Source organism: Arvicanthis niloticus, chromosome 1 (genome assembly GCF_011762505.2).
Source record: "Arvicanthis niloticus isolate mArvNil1 chromosome 1, mArvNil1.pat.X, whole genome shotgun sequence".
Lineage (NCBI taxonomy): Eukaryota > Metazoa > Chordata > Mammalia > Rodentia > Muridae > Arvicanthis > Arvicanthis niloticus.
This window is the reverse complement of record NC_047658.1, coordinates 145,708,408-145,719,334: the sequence shown is the minus strand read 5'-3', so window position 1 is coordinate 145,719,334 and position 10,927 is coordinate 145,708,408.

The window sequence follows — 10,927 nt, the reverse complement described above, 5'->3', positions numbered from 1 at the left end:
AGGCTTGTTACCCCAGCAAAAGACGATGATAAAGGGGTGAGGTGGGAGTGGGTGGGTGAGGGGTGGAACACTCTCTTAGAGGCAAAGGGGAGGGAGAGAAGATGGGAGATTGGAAAGGGGAGACTGGGAAGGAGGAACAACATTTGGAATGTAAATAAATAAAATAATCAATTTTTTTTAAAAGGAAAAAATAAAAAATAAATAATAGGTCTGAAAAATATCTTCAACAAAATCATATAAGAAAACTTTGCCAACCAAAATAGAACACCAATTAGACTGGACCAAAAAAGAAAATTCTCCTGCCACATAATAATCAAAACAGAAAACCTTTAGAACAAAAAAAAAAAAATTAAAGGCAACAAGGGAAAAGGGCAGGTAACATACAAAGGAAGACCTATCAGAATTACATTTGACTTCACAACAGAGACTCTAAAAGATAGAAGGCCCTGAACAGCTATCTTGCAACTTCTTAATAACCACAAATGCCAACTTAGACTACTGTACCCAGCAAAACTCTGATTGAGAAAACAAGATATTTCAAGACAAATCCAAATTCAAACAATACCTATCCACAAATCCAGCCCTACAGAAAACACTAGAAGGAAAACTCCAACCCAAGGAGGATAACAACATCCTAGAAAACAAAGGAAATAAGTAATTTCATACCGGGAAGAACAATGAAACACAAACACACACACACACACACATACACACACACATACCAACAACATCAAAATAACAGGAAATAATAATCACTGGTCATCCATATCTCTCAACATAAATATACTTAATTTCCCCAATAAAACGACATAGGCTAACAGAATGGATGTGAAAACAGGACCCATCATTCTGCTGCAAACAAGAAACAGATCTCAGCAATAATGATAGACTACGTCACAATAAAGGCCTGGAAAAAAAAGTTTTTCAAACAAATGGACCCTAAAAGCAAGCTGAAGTAGCCATTCTAGTAACTAATAAAATAGACTTTTAGCCAAAATTAATGAAGAAAACCAGGGAAGGGCACTTCATACTCATTAAAGGAAAAATCTAGCAAGATTATATCTCAATTCTGAACATCTATGCCCCCAAAACACAAGGGCACCCACATTTAGAAAAGAAACATTGCTTACGTTTAAATCATACATTGAGCAGACACATTGACAGAGACTTCATCACCTCACTCTTACCAATTGACAAGTCATCCAAACAAATAATAACAGAGAAATAATGAAACTAACAGACATTATGAATCAAATCAACCTAACAGACACCTATAGAATATTTCACCCAAACACAAAATAATATCCATTCTTCTCCTTGTGGGTCCTTCTCTAAAATTGACAATATAGTTGGTCACAAAGCAAGCCTCAACAGATACAGAAAATTGAGATAATGCATTGTATCTTAACAGCTCACCGTGAGTTAAAGCTAGATTTAAACAACAACAAAAACACCAGAAAGGTTATATACTTATGGAAATTGAACAACTTGCTACTCATGATCTTTGGGTCAGGGAAGAAATAAAGAAAGAAATTTAAGACTTTCTAGAATTCAATGGAAATAAAGGTACAACATACCCAAACTCATGGGACACAAACAAAGCAGGGCCAAAAGGAAAGATCATTGTACTAAGTACCTCCATAAAGAAATTAGAAAGTTCTCATAGCAGCAATTTAAAAGATAACTTGAAAGATATAGGGGGGGAAGCAAGCACACAAAAGAGGAGTAGAAGGTAGAAAATAATCAAAATCAGAGCTAAAATCAAAAAGTTAGAAACAAAGAGAACAATACAAAGAATCAATGAAACCAAGAATCGGTTCTTTGGGAAAATCAACAAGATAGACAAACTCTTAGCCAAACTAACCAAAAGACAGGGAGTGTGTATCCAAATAAACAAAATCAGAAATGGAAAAAGAGACATAACAACAAACACTGAGAAAATTCAAAGAATCATTAAGTCTGACTTCAAAACACTGTACTTCACAAAACTGGAAAATCTTAAAGAAATGGATGATATTTTTATACAGATAACACTTACCAAAGTTAAATCAATTAACAGATTAAACTATTAAAACATCCCGGTAGTCTAAACCACCAGCCTGAGAGCACATAGGGAGGGACCCATGACTCCAGCTGTATATGTAGGGGAGGATGGCCTTGTTGGTCATAGGTGGGAGAGGAGATTCTTGGTCCCATGAAGGACAAACACCGAGTGGAGGGGAATGTGAGGGTGGGGAGGTGGGAGTGGGGGGAATAGGTGGGGGCACAGCCTCATAGAAGCATGAGGAGGGGGATGGGATAGGAGGTTTCTGGGTGGTGGAGGGAAGTGGGGTATGGGGATAAAATCTGAAATGTAAATATAGTACCCAATTTTTTAAAAATAAAGATTATATGGGAAAAAATAAATAAAACATCCCTGTAAACCCTAAAGAAATAGAAGCAATCATTAAAATCCCCCAACCCAAAAGAGCCCAGGGCAGATGCTTTCAGTGTGGAATTCTACCAGACTTTCAGAGAAGAGCTAATACTAATAATCCTCAAACTATTACACAAAATAGAAACAGAAAGAACACTGCCAAAGTCACTCTATGAAGCCATAGTCACCATGATACCTAAACTACACAAAGACTCAGCAAAGAAAGAACTTCAGACTGGTTTCTCTTATGAATATTGATGAAAAATTATTCAATAAACTACTTGAAAACCAAATCCAGGACCACATCAAAAAGATGATCATCATCCCTGGGATGCAGAGATGCTGCAGTATACAAAACTCCATCAACTTAATCAACCATATTTTTAAAAAGAAAGAAAAAAACCTCATGATCATCTCATTCAATGCTGAAAAAAAACCTTTGACAAAATCCAACACCCCTTCATGTTAAAAGTTTTAGAGAGATCAGAGATACAAGGCACATACCTAAATATAATAAAATCAATATAAAGCAAGCCAATAGCCAACATCAAGCTAGATGAAGAGAAACTTAAGGAAATTTCACTAAAGTCAGGGACAAGACAAGACTCTCCACTCTCTCCCTATGCATTCAATACAGTACTTGAAGATCTAGCTAGAGTGATAACTAAGTGAGATCAGGAGATACAAATTGAAAAAAAAAAAAAGAAGTCAAAGTATTGCTATTTGTGGATGATATGAATGTATACATAAGTGACTGCAAAAACTCTACCAGAAATCTTCTACAGCTGATAAAAAGCTTCAGCAAAGTGACTAGATTGAAAATTAACTCAAAGAAATCACTAGCCATCCTTTATACATATGATGAGCTGGCCAAAAAAGAAATTAGAGAAACAACACCCTTTAAATAGTCATGAATAATATAAAATATGTTGGTATAACTCTAACCAAGAAAGTGAAAGATATGTATGACAAGAACTTCAAGTCCCTAAAGAAAGAAATTAAAGAAGGTATCAAAAGATGGAAAGATCTTCCATGCTCATGAATAGAAAAGATTAATGTAGTGAAAAATGGCCATTTTACCAAAAACAATCTACAGATTCAATGAAATCCTCATCAAAATTCCCACACAATTTTTATAGACCTTGAAAAAGCAAGTCTCAAATTTATATGGAAAAATAAAAACCCCAGAATAACCAAAACAATTTAGAACAAAAAAAGAACTTCAGGAGAAATTATCATCACCGACCTCAAGCTGTACTACAGACGATGGTGATTTAAAAAAACTGCATGGTATTGATACAGAAACAGATACATTGATCAATGTAATTGAAACAAAGACCCAGAAATAAACCCACATACTTGTGGACAGTTGACTTTTGATAAAGAAACCAAAACCAAACAATGGAAAACAAAAGAGTATCTTCAACAAATGGTCCTGATCTAACTTGATGTCTACAAGTAGAACAATGAAAACAGATACATACTAATCACCCTGCATATAACTCCAGTCTAAGTAGATCCAGGACCTCAACATAAAACCAGATACACTAAATCTCATAAAACAGAAAGTGGGACACACCCTTGAATACATTGGTACAGGAGACAATTTCCTGAACAGAACACAAATGGCTCAGGCTCTAAGATCAACAGTTGATAAATGGGACCTCATGAAACTGCAAATCTTTCTGTAAGGTAAAGAAAACTGTCAATAGGACAAAATTGCAACCTACTGTTGCGGGAGATATTTAAAACGGTGGCACCTGATCTGTCTTGTGAATTGAGCCCTGACTAGGCAAGTCCTATGGCCAGGAGCAAGGGAGCATATTTTCGCCTGCTCAGCTCAGGCTGCCAGCTCAGAGCGCGGGCTCAGGCGGCCAGAGACACCAGCCCTGCCACCCACAAGATGCCAGCGTGGGAGTTGGCTCTACCAATCTTCCATGCTGTCTCTGCAAGGCTGGGCTGTTCCCAGACCATACCACCATCCATGAGGGCCCGATAAGAAAATGAGACTCTAATGGTTAAATATTAATCAAAGGCTTTATATGTTTGGTAATGCTCAATAACAATATGCCCAGACAATTAGAGGTGTTTCCCAATTAGCTAACCTAAATATAAGTTGTTACCCAGGACTGCTCTCCATACCTGTGTGGCTCTTCATCCTCCTACATCACTGCCCTCTCTGGCTCCTCCCTTTCCTTTTCCTCTCCTCTCCTTACTCCTCCCACCTTAGCTCCTCCTAAAACCCACATATTGGAAAAACATCTTCACCAACCCTATATCTGGGGGCTAATTTCCAAAACCTATAAAGAAGTCAAGAAGCTAAATACCAATAACCCAAGCAATCCAATTAAAAAAATGAGGCACAGAGCTAAACAAAATTCTCAACAAAGGAATCTAGACTGGCTGAGAAGCACTTAATGAAATGTTCAAAGCTCTTACTTATCAGGGAAATGCAAATCAAAACAACTCTGAGAGTCCATCTTACACTGGTCAGAATGACTAAGATGAAAAACTCAGGTGATAGCACATGCTAGTGAGGATGGGGAGCATGGGGAACAATCCACCGCTGCTGGTGGGAGTACAAACTGGTACAGCTGTTGGGTTAATGTGTGTCTATAGAGGGCCTGCTCTCTTGTTCCCCACTGCAGATCCCAATGAAAGAGAAATGGTCCATGGTTTTAAGATGTTTATTTTCATGGCAGAAAGTAGATGAGAAACTGTACCCCCAGTTTCTCAGGGCAGGCCTGAGGTTAAATACCTTTTGCAGGGAGGAGGGTCTGGGGAGGAATGCTTAATTTGGCTATACACCTCTAGCCTTTGGGCACCTCATTAATATGGAGATCTGTCTTGAGGCTCCTTGGCCTGTAGTCAGGCTGTCTACCTGTGGAGGGGCTAGTGGACTTTGTCCTATGTGACTAAAGGACACAAATCTATAGAGGGCTGTGGCCTCCTGTCAGGAGCCTGGAGTCTGGGAGCATGGCATATGCCTACCTTCCCTTGCAGGGGACCCTTCTGAGTCACCTGTTGGGTCATCAGGGTTTTAAACCTAGCTCAACCAGAAATCAGGCACCTTGGTGTCAGACAGATAAGGGTTGGCAATGAACTGGAGACACTGCACTGCATTTCAGGTTCCCCTCCTGCCCATGGATATGACATCAAAAACTGCTAAGCAATGGCCCTGGGAAGCTTCAGACATGAGCTGAGTCATGGAATCAGGAAGACAAAAGCTGAAGCTCCACGGCTCTGTTCCCAATGACTCATTCTGTGGTAAGCTTTATAATGAGAATCAAAGGACATTTGATACTAATGAAATAGCTAATTCAAATACATGTTCTCAATGAATATTGTTCTAATCTGAATCAAGTCTGTATTGGAGAACCAATCAATTCAAGCAGATTCAAAAGGAGATTACCTGAGAAGAACAAGAACTACAGAGAGCCAGATCTCTAAACCCATGATTTTTCTTTCTTTTTCTTATTTTAGCTATGCTATCTTTTGCGGGGGTTATTTATTTACATTTCAAATGTTATCACCTTTCCTGATCCCCCCTGAAAACCACTTACCCCATCCCCCCTCCCCCTGATTCTATAAGGATGCTCCCCCACCTGACCACCCACTCCTTCCTCACCACCTTAGCATTTCCCTAAGATGGGACAGCAAGCCTTCACAGGACCAAGGGCCTCCCCATCCATTGGTGCCAGATAAGGTCACCCTCTGCTACATATGCAGCTGGAGCCCTGGGTCCCTCCGTGTGTATTCTTTGGTTGTTGGTTTAGTCCCTGGGAGCTCTTGGGCGGGGAGGTGGTTCTGGTTGGTTGATATTATTCTTCCTATGGGGTTGAAAACACCTTCAGCTCCTTCAGTCCTTCCCCTAACTCCTCCATTGGGGTCCCCATGCTCAGTTCAATGGTAGGTTGTAAGCATCCACATCTGTATTAGGACCACAATTTTTCAACCTAGGACATAACACAAAATGCATCAAGCACAAAATATCACACAAATGGAATAGTACCAAATAAAATATCTTAAAAGTAATAGTAGTCAGATGTAACAATACCCAATTCATGTACTCGATTGATCCTGATGAAGTTGGCTCCTTCTTCACAACCCACTCCAATGTTCTGAGTTCCCAAATGAAAGACATATACATACAACCTTTATATTTTGATATGCCTTAAGCAGCTCATAGGCTGGGCCACTTCCTAAACTACATATGGCTAACCCATCGGCTGTCGGCATCTTTATTTACCAATCAGAATTAATCGGGATCAGGGTCCCTCAGGGTTATGTTCAGGACACTGTGAACAGGATTTTGGGGGAATATAATTACCATGAGAATACATGCAGCTACATTTAGCTAAATTTAATTTAATTTTTAATTAAATTAATTTTTTAAATTTTTTAATAAAAATTGTTTCCTTGCTCATATGGCTTTCCTTGTGAATTCTATCAAATGGAAGGAACAGTGCCGGCCTTGTGACAAAAGCAGAAAGCACATTTTTCAGAAAGTAGAATACCTTCTTGTTTAATGTCAAACATCAGAATTATTGTGACACCTAACATGGCAAAGACATCATAGATAAATAGATCTATAAGCCAATATGCCCATCTATATATTCACACAAATCTTTAAAAGCATGTTCATTAATCAAGCAATATATGACAAAGAAATATACCGTAAAGTGATGTTTATTAGTGGAAACACAAGTTAAATTTTTTAATCCAAACTTCTTTTTTTGGATATTTTATTTACATTTCAGATGCCATCCCCTTTCCCCATTTCCCCTCCCTAGAAAACCCCTATCCCATGCCCCCTTTTCCTTTTTGCTTTTATACAATTTTTTAAATGTTAATCAAAGGCTTTATAAGTTTGGTAATGTTCAATCAGAAGTGTAACCCAATACCCAACCTAGATATATCAACTATCTTTGACTGGTGGAGACACGTGAACATCTGCCTCCATGTCCCCTCACTCTATTTCTCTCTCTCTCCTTCTCATCACCTAGCTTCTCCTCTCCTTCTTCTCCTCCTCTCCTTACTCCTTCTCTTCCTCTTGGTACCCCTCTCACCTTAGCTCCTCCTACATATCACCCTTCCTGTTAAAATAACACTTGTCTCTCAAAATACAATTAGAGCATAATTATGCCAATTTGTACCAGTGAGGTACAAGATAGTCCTAATACCCAGTCCATCATTTTGTTGGCTAACCAGAACCTCTGTCATCTCTCCTAACTAAAACACTTAGTTCTGAACCTGGCTTTTTTCTTGGCTTTAGAATGAATGTCAGCTGAAAACCATCCACTCAAATCTTTTCTCTCAAAATAAATAGCCAGGATTGGCTATGAGGCTATATGTTTTCAACTCCGTCAGAAATCCAGAATGGCCGAGTTAACTAAAATTATGGGAAGCACAAAGCATAGCTTCTAAAACTTAGCCAATTTATAGAGACCGCTGAACACCTGGACAGCCCCTATACTACAAACCGTTGGAGCATCTGATCTTCAGCCTTCTGGCCCAGGATCATCTGACAGACCTAGTGGTGCAGAATTATTAAGGGCTGATTACTCTGTCTAGGCAGATATAATCAGCCGACTATTCTGCATGTGTGTCCTTTTCTGGACAGTAATATGTCTGTAGATGGAAAGAGGCAATTCTTGCCTAGTGGCTGTCTCACCACAACTGGAGTAACTCCAAAGATGTTCAATTTCTTCTTAGAATCCAATACAGGAAGCTGTCAGGAGCAGACAGATCTCTAATCAAAATGAACATTAATACAGAAATGTTTGTAATGTCAATTCTGTGGACTTCTGACATTTTGAAAACCAACTATCCATGTAAGGTAATCTGGACTGGTGTCTGTTAACTCCACTCAGCTATTTCTAAATAAAACATAGAAAACACCCTAACAGTAAACTCCAAGCCATGAATTTGCTATAGTCCCTTAACTCACAAGCTAACCATCTCAAATCTGTTTAAAAAGTTAAAGAAGGACTGGGTCTAAGCCTCGTATTCCTAAATGTGTTATACAGGTACAATGCCTATGAGAGTATCAATATTCATCTCACTTTTATATCAATAAAGAAGCTCGTACCAATGAAAACCTTAAATTTGAAATCAAAGTAAATTTGTGCCATTTAAGAAATTATAACTTCATCTTGATAACAATTGTACAGATTTCTACCAATAGATTATGGCAATGCAATAAATCCTAGCTAATCCTCCCTATTCCCACAAAACCACTACTTTTCCCTAGAAAGACAGCCCAATATTTACCACCTTAGTCCCCAAGCCCAGGAGGGGCGCTGACTCTTCATTAACTTCTTCAAGCTGGTAAAAAAGCAATTTTTATTGGATTTTTTTTATTTACATTTCAAATGTTATCCACTTTCCCAGTCCCGCCCCCAATCCCCCTATCCTATCCCCCTTCTCTGCTTCTATGAAGGTGTTCCCCCAGCCACCCACCCACTCCCACCTCCCTATCCTCAAATTCCCCTACACTGGGTGGGGCATCGAGCCATCACACGACCAAGGGCCTCTCTTCCCATTGATGACCAACAAGGCCACCCTCTCCCTGCCCATGGAGGAGCTATAGGTCCCTCCATGTGTACTCCTTGGTTGGTGCTCCCTGGGAGCTCTGGGGAGGGGGTCTGGTTGGTTGATATTATTGTTCTTTCTACGGGGTTGCAAACCCCTTCAGCTCCTTCAGTCCTTTCTCTAACTCCTCCATTGGAGACCCCCATTGGAGACCCCATGCTCAATCCAATGGTTGACTGTGAGTATCCCCTTTGTATTTGTCAGGCTTTGGCAGAGCTCTTTGGAGACAGCTATATCAGGCTCCTGTCAGCATCCACTTCTTGGCATCCACAACAGTGTCTGGGTTTGGTGAGTGTATATGGGATGGATCTCCAGGTGGGGCAGTCTTTGGATGGCCGTGAAAACAATTCTTAACAATAAAAGAACTGCTGGAAAATCACCATCCTTGACCTCAAGCTATACTACAGAGTAAGAGTGATAAAAACTGCATGGTATTGGTACAGACACAGATACATTGATCAATGGAATAGAATTGAAGATCCAAAAATAAAACCACACACTTATGGACACTTGATCTTTGACAAGAAGCCAAAAATATACAATGGAAAAAAAGAAAGCATCTTTAATCAATGGTGCTGGTCTAACTGGCAGTCTATATGTAGAAAAATGAAAATCCATATTTATCACCTTGCAAAAAGCTCAAGTCTAAATGGATCAAGGACCTCAACATAACACCGGATACACTGAATCTAATAGAAGAGAAAGTGGGAAAGAGCCTTGAACTCATTAGCACAGGCAGAAATTTCCTAAATAGAACTCCAATGACTCAGGCTCTAAGATAAAAATATTGATAAATGGGACCTCATGAAACTGGAGACCTTCTGTAAGAAAAAGGACACAGTCAATGGGACAAATCAGCAACCTACAAATTGGGAGAAAAAATCTTCACTAACCCCACATCAAATAGAAGGCTAATATCCAAAGTATGTAAACTTCACAAGAAGCTAACCACCAAAAGATGAAACAAACCAATCAAAAATGGGGTATAGAATTAAACAGAGAATTCACAACAGGAATCTCAAATGGCTGAGAAGCTCTCAGGAATCAAAGTGAGGATCTTAGATGAAATGCTGTACACTAGGGAGAGGGAACTTGTAGAGCCCACCTCTAACAGAAAGACGGCATCAAGTGAGGGATGGGATTGCCATCCCACAGTCAAAAACTCTGACCCATAATTGTTCCTGTCTGAAAGAACTGCAGGGACAAAAGTGGAGAAGAGTCTAAGGAAAAGGAGTTCCAGGGTCAGGCCCAAAATGAGATCCAGTTCAAGGGGAGGCCCCAATGTCTGACATTGTTACTGAGGCTATGGAGTGCTCACAAAAAGGGGCCTATCATGCCTGCCCTCCAAAAGACCCAACAAGCAGCTGAAAGAGTCAGATGTTGTTTACATTTAACCAATAAACAGAAGCTACTGACCCCTGTGGTTGAATTAGGGAAAATCTGGAAGAAGCTGAGGAGGAGGGCAACCCTGTAGTAGAATCTGCAGTCTTAGTTAACCTGGACCTCTAAGATCTCTCAGACACTGGACCACCAACCAGGCAGCATACACCAGCTGATATGAGCCCCCCAACATATATACAGCAGAGGACTGCCAAGTCTGGGTTAAGACAGAGAAAATGCACCTAACCCTCAAGACACTTGAGGCCCCAGGGAATGACAAGGTCTGGTGGGGTGGGGGTGGGGGGTAGGGGGGCAGACATCATTATGAAAAGTGGGGAAGAACTGGAATATGGAACAGCTAGAGAGTAGACTGGGAGGGGGATAAAATCTGAAGTGTAAAAAAAAGATTAAATAAAATTTAAAAAAGAAAGACAAAAAGGAAGAAAGAAAGAAAGAAAGAAAGAAAGAAAGAAAGAAAGAAAGAAAGAAAGAAAGAAAGGAAGAAAGAAAGAAAGGAAGGAAGGAAGAAATAGGGAT